At 46.2% G+C, this 15,123-nt stretch overlaps 1 protein-coding gene across 1 annotated transcript in view; it reads left to right on the top strand.

Moving 5' to 3' along the window:
• Nucleotides 1-7,184: 7,184 nt before the first annotated feature.
• Nucleotides 7,185-15,123, top strand: part of LOC135898156 (glutamate receptor 1-like) — a 256,360-nt gene continuing 248,421 nt past the window's right edge. The window contains exon 1 of the mRNA XM_065426936.2: nt 7,185-7,598. The gene's annotated coding sequence lies outside the window, so the exon portion shown is untranslated. The remainder of the gene's footprint in view (nt 7,599-15,123) is intronic.

Here is a 15,123-nt window from a genome sequence, read left to right as displayed (position 1 = left end):
AGGTTAACAAAGAAGCTCGAGAACAAGTTAAGGACCGTGCAAATAGTGATGAAATGCAAAATGTTGGGCCAAGCGTTAAAAGAAAGGAAAAGAGCGGTGTTGATCAGAGAGCAAACGCGGACAGCCGATATCCTAATTGACATTAAGAGAAAACAATGGAGCTGGGCAAGTCATGTAATGCGTAGGTTAGATAACCGGTGAACCATTAGGGTTACAGAAGGGTGACAAGAACCCGCCGTGGTTGCTTAGTGGCTATAGTGTTGGGCTGCTAAGCACGAGATTTCGGGATCGCATCCAGACCACGGAGGCCGCATTTCGATGGGGGCGAAATGCGAAAACACCCGTGTACTTAGATTTAGGTGCACGTTAAAGAACCGCAGGTGGTCCAACTTTCCAGAGTCCCCCACTATGGCATGCCTCATAATCATATCTGGTTTTGTCACGTAAAACCCCATAATTTAATTGTAATGGGTGCAAAGAGAAGGGAAACGCAGTCGAGGACGGCAGAAGACTAGGTGGGGAGATGAAATTAGGAAATTCGCAGGCGCTAGTTGGAATTGGTTGGCGCAGGACCGGGGTCATTGGAGGTCGCAGGGAGAGGCCTTCGTCCTGCAATGGACATGATAATGATGATGATGATGCTTTGCGTTTGGTAATTGTCTCTACGGTAAAACGCGGCTAATTACGTTTACGACGCCATGACTGTCCGTCGCGCTGAACGTCTGCGAAAAAAAAAAATAAAAGCCGCCCTAGCCACCTGCGCTCTCCTTCTCGCACGAAGTCGCGCGAAAAACATGACAGATGGTGCTGCGCGTGGCAGATAAGCAAAGCGTCAGTTGTCTCTCGAGACATGCAGGAAGGAAAAACTACGGAGAAACCCTGCCGTCACTCTTTGTGCAGCTCAGTCATGCCGGAAGTTGGCGTTGTTTCGCCATCTTGTCGGGCAGGTTCTATCTTTTTCTACATTTATGGCCTTCGGCGCGCGCTACCACGCTGGGGTCCGCGGTCGTGCGCTCGCCATAGTCAACCGACCAACGGATCCAATCTCCGTGTGTACCATCGCGATACCTTTGCCTAAGCCATTTCGTCCGACTATTGCTCTAGAGTTGAAAGGCGTTCATAATGAACTCTGCAAGTTAAACTTGAGCAGTTTCTCATTTCTTCATTTTCCGGCTTTTCTGAAAATAAATCTACACACTCACTCAACTTCAAGAATGCACAGGCGATGACTGGCAGCAAACTTTACGCACATCGCGATCTATGGCTAGCCAATCTGCAATTTGCGAGAACAAACACGTGCGCATTGGTCGTGGCTTTATAGAAATCATTTTATTGTGTTGAACAAGATTCGAGCAGCTGCGCTTTGCGGATATGTGACGAGCCATAGTGCGCCGTCGAAGAGATCAGCGGACGATAACGTCGTTACGCGTTTAAATACAATGACTGCAGCCTGAGGTATATTGTTCTCACGGTAAGTGAAGCTTCACGATAAATAAAGTCACGGAAATACCGAACAGTACGCGTGTATGCATGCGGCCAGCTCGTTAACCAGCCCATATATATGAGACCATCAGCCGCTTGATGCACGCGCAGGCGTACTTTCTTCTGTCGAGCCCTGTTCGCTCTTGCATGAACCACAATGGCCAACCTTCCCTTCCATGTGCTCCCAGGGCGCACAGATATCTGCACTAAGCACGGTTCGTCCCTTAATTACTCCCGGAAGCCGCTTCCTTGCCATGTTTCCAAATGGTTGTTTTACGTGCCACAAATGCGTCACCCGCTACCAAAACACAAACACTGCACAGCAGTCACTGACCTGCATATCATACATAATCTGAAGCACAGCGGTTACAGACTATGATGACAAGTTAGTGTGAATCCTCACAAGGCTGCGAATAGATTCCCAGATCGTCCTTCGTCCGTGGGATGGTACGTGGTCAACGGCGTTGCATGCGCGATAGTCTCACGTTGTTTTTTTTTTTTTTTGCTTTCTCTGGTCTGATCAGGCCACACCAACAGCCGGGAGAGCACGGCATAGATAACACAGCGGAAGAAACGGAGACTAACGCAATCCTGCACATACGACCCCCTTGCCACGGTGCCACACCTACGAAGACACAGGCACGAGCACACACCAACACAGCAAAACCGCCGTTGTGCCCCGACAACATGGCTACTGCAGTGAAAAGTACCACATGGCTGCCTCCACACTTTTCTCCTAACGCACGAAAGGGGTAGGGCCCCTCCTCAGTTCTTTTTTTCCTTCCTCCATGTGCGAAGCAGTGATACTCGCTGAAATGCCGTTGAAGTACCGTTCTTCTGGTACCGCAGAAGACCCCGTCAACACATTTTACTTACCGAGTTCCACCAGTGACATTTTATTTACTGAGTTCCACCACGCCGGCGAGCGAGATGCTTTCTTCTAGTTTTTTTCTCATTTTGATTACATTCACAGGCCAAATAAAGTGAGACGGCTGGCAGTTCCCGTCAGTGCTAGCTCGTCACTTGTCTTGCAGGTGACATGGAATGGGGGATTTGTTGCTATCATTTTTTTTTTCGGCATCTTGTAGAGCATATTCGTACGACACTGATCGTATAATCTGATATAATGGGCATATGGAGATGCGCACAGCAGGGCGCCGTCGGGTTTTTCCTAAAGCAGCCTACCAGGAAACATAAATATACCTAGAAGGCGAAGGCTAAGAAAGTAATGATAATAATGGCGAGACACTTCTGCCCCTTGTTCTGTCAGCCGGCGTTTCTGTCGTGAAGCCAGAGGCACGACTCAATCTGCATATTCAAATAGGGCGCGCGTCCGCTATCGGCACGAGAAAAAAAAGTGCTGAACAAAATTCGTATATAGGAGATTATTGCGACTTCATAAAAAGTGAACGCACTACTTATTACACACACACAAAAAAAATGCCAGAACGCAGATAACGCTGCAGCATAAGCTGAGCGCTTGGACAAAAGCCGACGTTGTTCTTTGAACTCGGTGATGTTCAGTTTCGGAGTGCCATTTCTTTCGCGTAACGCTATCTTAAACTTTAAAAGAGGCCTTGGTGACTCCCCGCACGCGTCAAGGGTGTTATCCAGTTTGCCACGCATCGATCGCCAGTCTTCTTATTTTCCCGATGACGAAATAACTGTTGCCCTGTCCCCATTCTCACCCCTGATTCAACTCATACCGAGCCATGTTGGGCGAGACGTCGTGGGCATTTTATTTATCGTAAAAACTGAAGTTATTACACGGACAACCAGTACAATGCTTGCCGGCAGTCGACCGTAACAGTCATAAGGCAGTTCATAAAATGCAAATATTATCGTATTTATTTATCCACGTGCGTACCAACCTGCAAAGATTTCTTAAACCCTTTCTACCGCTGCCTAGCACGAACTTGACAAAACAATATTTTTGAATTATGTGAAACGAAGCGGCTAATGAAACATTATAAATTTGCCCGTGCCATTCCAGAGTTTCTGGCGTAAGGAAAACTGGCGCGGACGCGTGTGTTGTGGTGCTCACGTGCAACGGAATGGGACAACTCTCACATTGGGTTGCATTTCTTCATTTCTTTTTGTTTAGCTTAAGTGAATCGGCCGCTTCTTTCCAATCCCGTGTTGTGGGCATGTGCCCTAGTGCAGAAATCATTATCGTAATCGACACGTGGCGCTCAACTGAAAGAGACAGTTGGCGTGTAATTACGTAACATCCTCAATAATGTGTCATTATTTCATTGCTTTCAGGTCTCTCCAAAAAATAAAATGAATGAATGAACCAATAAAAAAACAAGAAAAATAACAACCATTCCATTCTGTGAAGATGGAATGGCAGCGAAAGCATTTTGATTTTCCTTTGAGGGCTTTGACTGTCGTCAGCTTTCGATGCCATTCAATCTTCACAGAGTGGAATGGCTGTCATTTGTTTGAAGTGTCTGATGATGGGAGTTGATGTGTTTGAATGGATGATTTAGTAAAGACAGTAGTTAATGTTCCATTGAGATTCTTTATTTTGTCAGGTTAGTTACGATTGCTTCATGATCACTGTGATACAGAGTCAGTGGTTGAACTGCCACCCTAGAGAGGTCCTTGGCTAGAATCAAATCAACGCACGTACGGTGATGCATGGTAGGTATCATGGGGTTAGGGTAGCATTGCAGGCCAAACTTTTCCAACATGTATCACATAAACCATTTCTTCTCTGGCTTAGAAATGTCCACCTTGAAGTCTCCGTTGATGATCGCGGTGTGCTGTCATCTTTTCTAACCCAATAAAAATACGTGGTCATAAACGTCTTGATTTCAGACTCGGAATTAGCGGGTGAGGTGTACACCGTCGAGGTTACGATTCCTTCTTCCGTTTGTATAGCACAAACACCCGCACAGTCCGTGACGGTTCTGTTCATCCCAAGATCGAACGGTTGCACTTGAATGTCGTTCTTTACGTATATAGCAACGCCTCCATGCAGAGCACGACTCCGCCAGGCGATCCCACACGGCTCCAGTGTAGCCGTTTAGCTGGGCGAATGAGTCTGACCACGTTTCCGAAAGACACAGGACGGGCATCTCGTTCAGGATTGCTCCGCAATTGAGATCTTTCGCATGCAGATTCAGTGAACGAAACATCTGTCCTTACTCGTGTGCCTGGGACCTCCTTGGTTCCCACGTGTGACAAGAATACATCAAGGGTGCGTTACAGGTTACCGAGCCCACAGGGGCATGTGCCATTGAGCTTGGACCCTTTATACACTATCCCCAGGACCGGCCCACATGATATTTCTTTTTGTTTCCGGACGCCGAAAAAACTATGGTAGTTTAGTCGTATGCAGCTTCTGCTGTAAAAAAGAAAGAGGAAGGAAAAGGCTGTCAATATTGCAGCAAATTTTAAAAGCAAGGGAAGCTTTAGACATTTGCAGATGTTAGATGTAAAACGAACAAAGGGGAGGTGCAATAAATAAATGTATTAGATATAACGTGTGAATGGTAAATGTTGTTAATGCAAGAATAAACAAGACTCGCGAATCGGTGCTGGCATTTCATCAACGTGCATCGTGTTGGTGCGGCAGCGTCACTGTTTGTCCTCTCTTTTTCGGCCTTGTGTCCTTGTCTGCGGGTGCTGCTATCTTCATTGTGTCCCAGCAACCAGGCAGCGCCAGAGCAAAGCCTTTCATTCCGGCGCTGATGCATAAAAAAGGATGAACGCCTTTGCCTAAGCGTTCTGCGTATACAGACGTTGCTCAGAGACGTGCAACACATTTTGATGCGCGGCACGCTAGGGATATCGAGCGCCAGGGAACGATCTGAGCCAGGCGCAACAGGGCCAATTCTGTATACGTGGCGGTTGCAAGGCTTTTTTTACTCTGCTGAGCGCAAGTTCCTTGAGCGGCATTTTCAGAGCCTTAGCGCTCTCGCCTCTTGACAGTACTTTAGATTTGCATAACAGTGCCCGTTCAAGTTTAGGAAGGGCATTGTTATTATTATTATTATTATTATTATTATTATTATTATTATTCGTGTGAGCATATATAAACACCAAACATTAATAAACAGGAAAAGCCAATCAATTGTTTGCTGTTGCTGTTTTTACATTTTGAAACGTAGGAAGGGCTATCGATTGTCTGCTTGAAGGGACACCACGCCCACGCACTTGAAACAGAAAAAAAAGTAAAGAGAAATAAAACAGGAAGAAGAAAAAAAATTAGTGGCATTCCATTCTGTGAAAGCGGGTGGCCAGCGAAGCTGTGTATACTCATGACTGCATTGATTTAATATGTTGTGATTACTATAGTGATTGAATAAAGACACATACAGGTGGCTTCGTGATTCGACCGCTTTTTATTTTGTTTTGTTACCGCAGTGATCGTCGCTTTATGATCACTATGGTATAGACGGCCATGGGCTGAACGATGATGCTCGAAAGGTTTTTAGCAAACGTCAAACCCAGACACGACCGATTAGGCGTACTTGGTACATTGACATGTGTATAGCATCAAATTCCGAACCTATCTTCCTCGCGGTATTCGGGGTGCCGACGGGCATCGCATATATACGCTTAGCGTCGGCGGCCCGCTACGTCGTCGGTGGTCTCCTACCGCTGCCTCCATGCCCATTCCCGCTTCTCCTCACGAAGGCGGTCTTCACGGGCACGCTGCTGTTCTCCGTCGGAGGGAAGGCGGCTACGCGACGGTCCAGGCCCGAAGCACGCTCGGCGTTAGCGGCCTCCAGCCGCGCATTCCCGCTCCTGCTCACGCCGGCGCTCTTGAAGGGGCGCGCGCTGTTCTTCCTCGGTGAGCACAGTACGCCTCCTATACCCATAGCAGGGCCAGAACGCAACTGCTGATAACGTCCCTTGGCGATGTTGACGTCACAGTAAAGAAGCGCACACATACCGTCGGACTATAAACGCACCTTTAGTGTTCGTAGGTTCGTAGTGCGACGTTATCGGCTCGCGGGCGAGCGCGTCGCTCGACACCGTCCGCGTCAATTCCTTGGTCTTCGTGAACCTCTTCTACGCACGCAGAAAAAACGAAAACCTAGCCACATACAGCTTCGCTGTAAAAACAGGAAGACGCAACATGTCGAATCACACACAGACTAGGAGCACTACAGTCGAGAACAAGAAAACAAAAGACGAGGCAAGAAGAAGTAGGCCAAACAAAAGCGCAAGAAAAGTTATATGCACCTGGCGGCAGTCAGTTAGAACGAGCATTTCCATTCTCATGGTTCAAACCTCCGTGGCATGATCTCTGGAGAATTAAGAGTTCCTCTAGGTGGTGCGGCTTCCTAGTATTATCTTCATCATCATAATTACGCAAGTGCGCTTCATGCGAGTTCTAAGCGTCAACATATTGAGCGCGTCGTTAGTTAATAAACTCTCTGTCCCTTGCTTCACTGTGCCTCCCATCGGTCTCCCACGTACAAGCGCACACAGAGGCCTTCAAGACATGATACCTAACAAAAAAACGGATTGTGATGTAGCAAGAAAAATGAAATGACCTTAACTTAATAAATAAGATTTGGACGGATCCCGCTCAATGTGGCAATCGATGTTATGCGAAGCATTTTGCACGTATCTGGCTAGCTAGCATTGTTTGGAGTTCCGCAAAGCGACACCAGGTGAACCAACGTGTTTGCGTAAATTGCGCAGTTGCGCGCGTGAGTCGCGAGCGTACAGTCGCCCAAATCTTTAACTGGTGTGCGGGAGCGGCGACTTTTCCGGGCGTCAGCGCCGTATGACGCGGCGAGGCTGGAAACAGCCTAGTAGACGATGGGCCCAGCTGAGCGCGCTTTGTCCGCATGCGCTTAGCCTCAGACTGTTTCCAGCCTCGCCCCGTCAAACGGCGCTGACGCACGGAAAAGTCGCCGCTCCCGCACACCAGTTAAAGATTTGGGCGACTGTACGTGTTTGCAACGACAGCAGCACGGCCACGACCACATTGAAGATGATCGCATTGGCGGCATAACGGCACGACTTCTACGCCCGCCGTTCGACGTGAGCTTACGACGTGACAATTCTCGGCTTCTACGTAGGTAGTGGCCGAGCGTAGGCGACGGGAAACACGGATTGTGACGTCATCAGCGCCTGCGTGTTGTGTAATCGTACGTATCCGTGCCTTTGTCATGCGGTGTATATGTGTCAAAACGACGATGGCACCTGTACCCCGGCGAAGAAGTGTTGAAGCGTGATTATTAGAGAGTTTCAGCAGAGCGTTTACGGTCCGCTCCGCTCATACCGGCGTATCGTACCAATTCGCACATAGCGGCTCAGCAGAACGCTACCGGGAACACTGATGCGCGTTTCGCTACGAACCCGAGGTCGGGGAGCGTCAGGGTGCGTCTAGTTGCTTTCCTAATCGTTTTGCAGTCAAGCTAAGAGCACGTCGCTGGCGTCTCTACGAGACGCGTTTCTTAGATAAGCGAAATCAATGCATTCAATGCAGCCTCCGGTGCGTGTGAAATGTGTGCGGACGGAGCGCAAGCAACGTTCTGTTAAAACTGTCCATTAACTAGGCGATCATTAAGTCGGTACAACGTCGTACAAATTCTACGTAGTGTGCCAGTAGGTAAGTACGGAGGAAAGGATGCCGGTCTCGGAGCTATTGCTTCGATTGCGAGCTGTCACAAGGAAAGAAGAAAGTGGCGCGGTGCGCTCGCGCCGAGTGTTTAAAAGAGGTGGCTGGCTTTGGAGCGAGAGTAGTGCGCGTGGCATTAGGCATGCGATCGTGGCCTAATCAATAAAAAAATAAAATAGAAGTGATCGTGGCCTAATGTTTAGAGCACCGGGCAGCTGTTCTCTGCAGTCGGTCGCAATTTACTTCCTTTTTAATAAAGTGAGGCGAGACTAGGAACCTAACCCAGCTAGCTAACTACGTACCTACCTACGTACCTATTTGCCGCAAGGTGGTTAGAATGAGGCAAAGAATGATTCACATTAAAAAGCTGAGTTTCGCAAACTTCCAGCTTATCTATAATAGAATGCAAATATTTCGCATAATGTATGTATCTAGTATTCATTCTCGTAATCATGCGGTATCTGAAGAAAAAAGAAAAGAGACAGCTGCTTGCGGCAGCCGCACGATTTACATATTTGCTTTCGCATTTGAGACAAGAAATACTGCGTGAAGCATGCTGGCCAAGATTTCGTCATGTTCGATTATTCATCGTAGTCTCGCGAATCGTGGCAGCGACATTTTGACAGCTTTAAGGTTGTGTTCCTTCATGATGCACGAGCCCTTCAACTCGAGATTCCCGAATCTTGTGCGGAGCATTATTACCGCGTTCGCGTTTACTGCTCGTACGAGCCCTCCCCCTACGTTTCCTTGGAGGCCCTTCTTGACTTCTTGTACAGCAGCAACGCGTTCCGTGAGAAAAATCGCATCTGCGCGTTCTTAAAACCAAAGAAGTAAGCGAAAGAAAAGCTCACGTCTTACTCAATCTCAAAACCTTCACGCGCAAAATTTTTTTCTGTCTCCTTTGGCTTATTTTTTTCTTTTTTCACACAACTGTGTCCCATCGTTCCTCCATTTATAGCTTTAAGGCCTTGGGTTCCATGAATAACGTTCGTGAGAGTCAAATATTACGATGTCAATTTTCTTTTTCTTTTATTTGACCAGTTCCTTGCTGTAAGTGAAAAAAAAAGAACCAGAAAACCAACATCCCATTCCAAGTACATAACGATATGCATTGTTTTGCAAGATTCATAAGCAAGCGTATAAAAAAAACATGACAATAAAAAGCCAAAGAGTCGTTTGAACGCTTTCTAAACTGCATAACAAACATTCAATCAACGTCGGATGTTCTGAGGCATGAGAGCGCTCGCATTTCGCATTACGTTTTTGGCAAGGATTCATTACGGATCAACCTTCATAACGCATTCCCGGGATTTCTTCCAGTAGCTGAATTGGATAGACGCAGATGTTCTTAGTCCAAATGGAGATATCTCGAATTGCGTTGACGTGCGATCCACCGTTTCAGGAAACTCTTAACCCTTTCAGGCGCCACTTGCAATTATGCATAGAAAAAAATCTTTTTATATATAAACATTCTTTTTGGGACCTAAGAAACACAAAACCATCGAATTCTTGAAAGTTATCATGAAACTTTATTATTTGCAACATCGTACACAATTGTGTACACAGCGCCTCGGTGGTCACAAAATTCACTTGTGGAATGCGAGGAAGCAATTTCTCTCTTTCGTCAGGCACAGTTGCACGGCGCATTTCATGCAGAATATCCGGGTGCCTCGTGTGCACTTCTCGAGCTTGCACCTGATTCGCACCTTCTGGTCGCGGGATTCGGACCAATGGTCAAAGGAGTCGTTGTAGTGCGCGTCGGTGCAAGGAAGCGATATTCTTGCTTTTTTGCCCTATCTTTGGTTTTGGTGCTTGGATCTCTGCAAGAGAAGGCCTTCCACGCTTTTTTTTCGGGTAGTACCGACTTAATTAATGCTTCGGCAGCTTGCAAGCAAGCGACAATTCATCAAATATAGGAGTTTAGCTCCAGGCAGCGTTTGATTGTCACGGTGGTAGTCCAGCCAAGAATTGCAGATACCCAGGTTCACAAAAGGAAAAAACACTCTGTGTCCACTTCTTCAGCTTGCGTTTCCCCTGCAGCAGCATCTTCCTCTTCTGTGAGGTTGGTGAACGCAGCTGCAACGCAGGCGTCAGTCGCTTCGCACGTGGCTTCTTCTTCGTCACTTTCCCCAACGTCGGAAACATTTATCAGCAATGAGCTCCAAAGCCTTTCAGCTGTCTTTTAGGTTTTCTTATACTTGTTTGCATTGTAGAAAGAACGACGAATGGCCAAAAAACCTGGAAAGAAAATCAAAGCAACTCTCAGCGTTCTTCATTTCTGCAGCGACCACGGCGCTTTGTACACAATCGTGTACACATGCGCGTGCGAGCGTTAGCGTTCGGTCATCTCCTCAGAAGCGATAAAATTATCACTCCTCGGTACTTCATATGATGCACAAGCGCGTCTAATTTTTTTTCGCTTGCCACAATAAAAAAAAGCGGCTCTAAAAATATAAGAACTTGACTCACCGCTCGTTGCTGCTCCGGCGTCCGCCATTTCTTGTTTTGATATGAACATCTTCACCGAAATGCGACACATGGTGCCCAAAATGCACATGGTTGTCAGTTTAAAGTTTGGGAATGTGCTAAAGCCAACCTAATAGAAAATTGCGTGCCCTAAACGCGAAAAAAACACCAGAAGTACAATGTACACAATTGTGTACAAGGCGCCTTAAAGGGTTAAGTTGACGAAGTAAAACGGCCAGATTTTCAGAATTGTTATTGGAAAAGGTCAAATGCTCCTAGCGCCAATTATGTTTAGTGTCACAGTGTAAATTTGTATAGTTACACTGAGGGAACAGAGCGCCTTGCAGTGTTAGCGTGCACAAATAGTCATGACGTCATCAGTGTGTAAACAACGAAAATTCTATGGTCAGAGTAAGGCAAAAATATCGTGTAGTTTTTTTATTTCTTCTGCCGCTTTAACTATTCACATGCAAGACGTAAGCAAGAAGAAAAAAAAATGTTTCAACGCGATACAACCGCTAGTCATCGCCAAGGATCACACGTTGCACTGTTGACCTGTTTTCTTTCTGTACTTGTTCAAAAGTCTTCCACGAGACGTAAACCCACGTCTTTGGGGCGCGAAGTCGGGGTGTCGCCAGCTTCCTCGGTAAAGGTATCGCTATGGAATGGTCGACGACATTCAAGAACGTTTGCATTTAGTATAGGCGAGTCTTGTGTCGAGCGATAACTGGATAGCGGTGATGGTGCAGTGAAAGACGGTGGCGGGCAAAAACCAAACAATGCACGAGTGACAATATCAAATGATGAGAAGAAAGGGGGTTAACCGAGGGGCCCGATTTTCATTAGTCATGTCATATAGAAGCCAACAAACACTGACACCAAGGACAACATAGGGGAAATTAGTTGTGCTTAGTAAATGAAATAAAGAAACGATAAATTAATGTAAATTAAAGTGGATGAAAAAACAACTTGCCGCAGGTGGGAACCGAACCCACAGCCTTCGCATTTCGCTTCCTATGTTGTCCTTGGTGTCAGTGTTTGTTGGCTTCTTATGATATGACTAATATCAAATGATGTTGCCCTGAACGTCTACATAGGCGCACACACCGATAGAGTGAAGTCCTGTCTTTATTTTTAAAAATAAATAAATAAGGATTTTGGGGGCTTTACGTGCCAAAACCACGATCAGAATCTGGGGTACGCCGTATTGAGGGACTAGGGAACTATTTTGACCACCTGGGATTTTTTTTTTTGATATTCACCCAATGCAAAGTCCATTCTTCGGCGATTCAATTCGCATGCAATAATTTAGTTTTACAAGCCATATTTTACGCACGCGACTGGATGCGTGAGTCGCGCGGGTCTCTCTTGCTCTTCTAAAACCTTCTTCCTTATTTCTAAATGACAAAAAAAAACAAATTTTGTTGCGTATTTACTCGCTTGCCGCTAGAGTAAGTGATTATATCTTTTGCTACGATTTGCATAGCGAATGGTGAAAATGAATACGGCCAGTGTCAACAGCTCTTACTGCAAGTAATTGAACACGTGAAACATGCGAGAGCGCCTTTACAGGAGCGCGTCTCACTTGATGTTGAATAAGTGAACGAGAAATCCGATGCGCAGCCATGACGAAATCCTTCACTGCCATTAGCGTTAAGACGCAAAAGAACGCGCCATCGTGGAGCATTTTCTTTCAGTCTCATATTTCTTAATGGAAACTTTGAGCGCCATGGTAGAGTGCTGTGGACAGCCCGGTTCTGTTACGAGTAATTAGCAGCACTGAGGGCAGACAGCGCGAGGATGCTGAAATCTATCTAACTATGCACAAACACACACAGAAAAAAATTGAGACGTAAGTTTTGTTAGGTTGCTGTAGTTGAAGTGCCCCAAATCAGGCTTCTTTTTGTTTATTTCATTTTATGCATAAGTGCGGAAGATCTAAAAATAAATGTTGAACGGATAACGAAGCAATGACAGCCCGCCGCGGCACTCCAGTGGCTCTGGCATTGCACTGATGATCTTGAGGTCGCGGGGTCGAATTCCGGCGGCCGCATTTCGATGGAGCCGAAATACAAAAACAAAATGACCGTGTACTTAGATGTGAGTGCCTGTTGAAGAACCCCAAGTGGTAAAAAAATATTCCGGAGTCGCCCACTATGGCGTGCTTCATAATCCGATCGTGGTTTTGTCACGTAAAACTGGACAAATTAATTTTAATTTAAATAAACCAATGGCAACCGTGTTCTGTTGCACACACAGTCGAAGCTCCCGTGTTAGCCAATCAGTTCGCGCTGTTTCGCCTCTTAAGTTCAGTACGAAGCGTGCCCTGCTTTCCTGTATTGTGCTCATGCTACCTATACTCAAACTCATATTCAGTGATAGCGCTTCTCCGGGAAACCTAATTCGGGTAGAATATCTTACTACACAGTATGTTCTACCAACTAATACGTAAAATAGTGCAGGAGACCTTTTTTTAGTCTTCATGTGTCATCTTAGTGGAAGCAGAAACACTTAGTTCTATTTCGCTGTCTTAAATGCGCGCTTCAATTATTCGTTCAGCACTTTGTTTAGTAGGGGTGTGCGAATATCCAAAGCTTTCCAATAGTGAATCGAATAGCTGTACCATTCGATTCGATTTTCAAATGAAATAGTCGTAAATGTGAATATCTTTCGAGTACTTAAGGAGTACTTTAGAACGGCATCTGTGTGCAATAAATATAAAATTGAAACAAAAGTGTACGATAAATTTCATCCCCGTGGGCATGAGAACGTACGTAGTGGAGCACGCTGTACATCACCCAGAAAACCTGACTTGACCGACTATAGAGTGATAATTCGCTCTCCCTGGAGAGTCATTTGCATGCTAACAAACCACTTATTGTTCCTAAAGATTTGTTTCGTTGATGTTTTTTTAACAAACAACGCTTCACAAGGTGCCGTGTATTGACAGAAACTTGCTAACGTTATGTATGCTAGTACGTGAACAACGTTTTACATTAATTGTAAAAACCAGCTGCTCGTTATTCGAGAAGTAATCGAAAATTACTCAATATTCGATTCGATCCGTTCCTGGTCCGATCCGTTTCGCACTCCGATTTGGCCTTAAAAGTGACCATTGGCACACCCCTGCTGTTCGGCGTATTTCATTGCAGAAGGGAGGTTGGTGTTCGGAAGGGTACATGAAGTTCCAGTTCATGTTGTTGCTTGTCTGAAGTTCACCGCGAAGCGCAATCGGCTTTCCCGTTTTGTTTTCGCATCGAAATTACGGCGCCAATGATAACACGCCGATGTCGCAGATTTCGAGGTACGTTTGCATACTTGGGCGTTTTCTTTTTCATGCAGCAAGAGTCGTCAGAAGTCACAGATTTCAACCTTTACTTACTTCTGAATGCAATGCAATTACTTTTTATCGGTAACCAGTAACTAGCATCGAGCAAACGCTGACAAAATCCATGACGTCACTGAGAACACGTAGTACGGGAATTTCAGTGTGGAGTCGCCACTCCCTCTCTCACTTTGCGACTTTTGCAGCTGAACTAGCATTCGCTCTCAGCATGGCAGGCCTATAGGCACAGCAAACACTAGACTCCCAAGGTTGAGTGCAGTTTAACATAATATTTGTCATTGATGTCCTTTTAAATATCACCAACCGAAAATATTGTTGAACAACGAAGGGATAGAGGCATTATCGCACGGTCTCTTCAGCTAGAGATTATTTTATTGCTAGTCATACGTATAATGTGTTCTCTTTCGCACAATAAAATATGTATTTTCAAAAAAGTCTTTCGACGAGCGCATTAGCTGCATATATTACGCATGCATGATGCCTTGCGTCGAATCTTGTTATTGCCGGCACAGGGCGAGCATGATCCCCGACACAATGGAAGCTGAGCAAGCTGAGGAATAAGTGCATTCATTACGACCTCTCGGACAACCCGACTGATGTCTCTGAAATACTTGTCTCGATGAGGATCGTCCCACTCGATATCTTATTAAAATACTCTCCGCGTAAGATTGGATGGCACTAATACCACCCACTCTGTGCAGTAAACAAGCGCCGCTCGTTCATCCATATTCAGAACAGCACTCCAGCAGTTCCGCTGCACGATTGCGAAACGTGCGACCAGCTTCATTCGAGGCTCGTCAAAAAAGAATGAAAAGAGTGAACGAAATAATATGCCTGGGCAGGAAATTACGAACGACTCTAGTGCGCCTTTTCGCATTTTTCTCTCTATATGCTTCATCTCCTCGACATTCATTATTTCGTGTCTGTCTTTCGTACGGGAGCAGCGGAACGCTGCATAACATGCGCCACGCTGTATGGCACAGTGTGAGAGACCCCGCGAAGGGGGGAGAGGGGGGGGAGGGGGCTCGCGAGCCGTCTCGGCAGCCACCTTAAGCCTTGGCAAACATTAACGCTTGAACGAGGAGGCGTCGCTAATTGCACCCACATACTACCTGAGTGCTCCTCTCTGCTTCCTCCTTCCCTTTTCACCTCTGTTCTCTTCCCTCGGCGCGCACCTTCAGGGTGCCAGCATGGCGGCGCCGCAGTCCATCGAGCTTCCTAATTAAGGAGCCTCTTTAAT

Source organism: Dermacentor albipictus, chromosome 3, assembly GCF_038994185.2.
Source record: "Dermacentor albipictus isolate Rhodes 1998 colony chromosome 3, USDA_Dalb.pri_finalv2, whole genome shotgun sequence".
Lineage (NCBI taxonomy): Eukaryota > Metazoa > Arthropoda > Arachnida > Ixodida > Ixodidae > Dermacentor > Dermacentor albipictus.
Note: the sequence above shows the minus strand (reverse complement) of the source record. Positions and strands in the feature narration are given on the sequence as shown.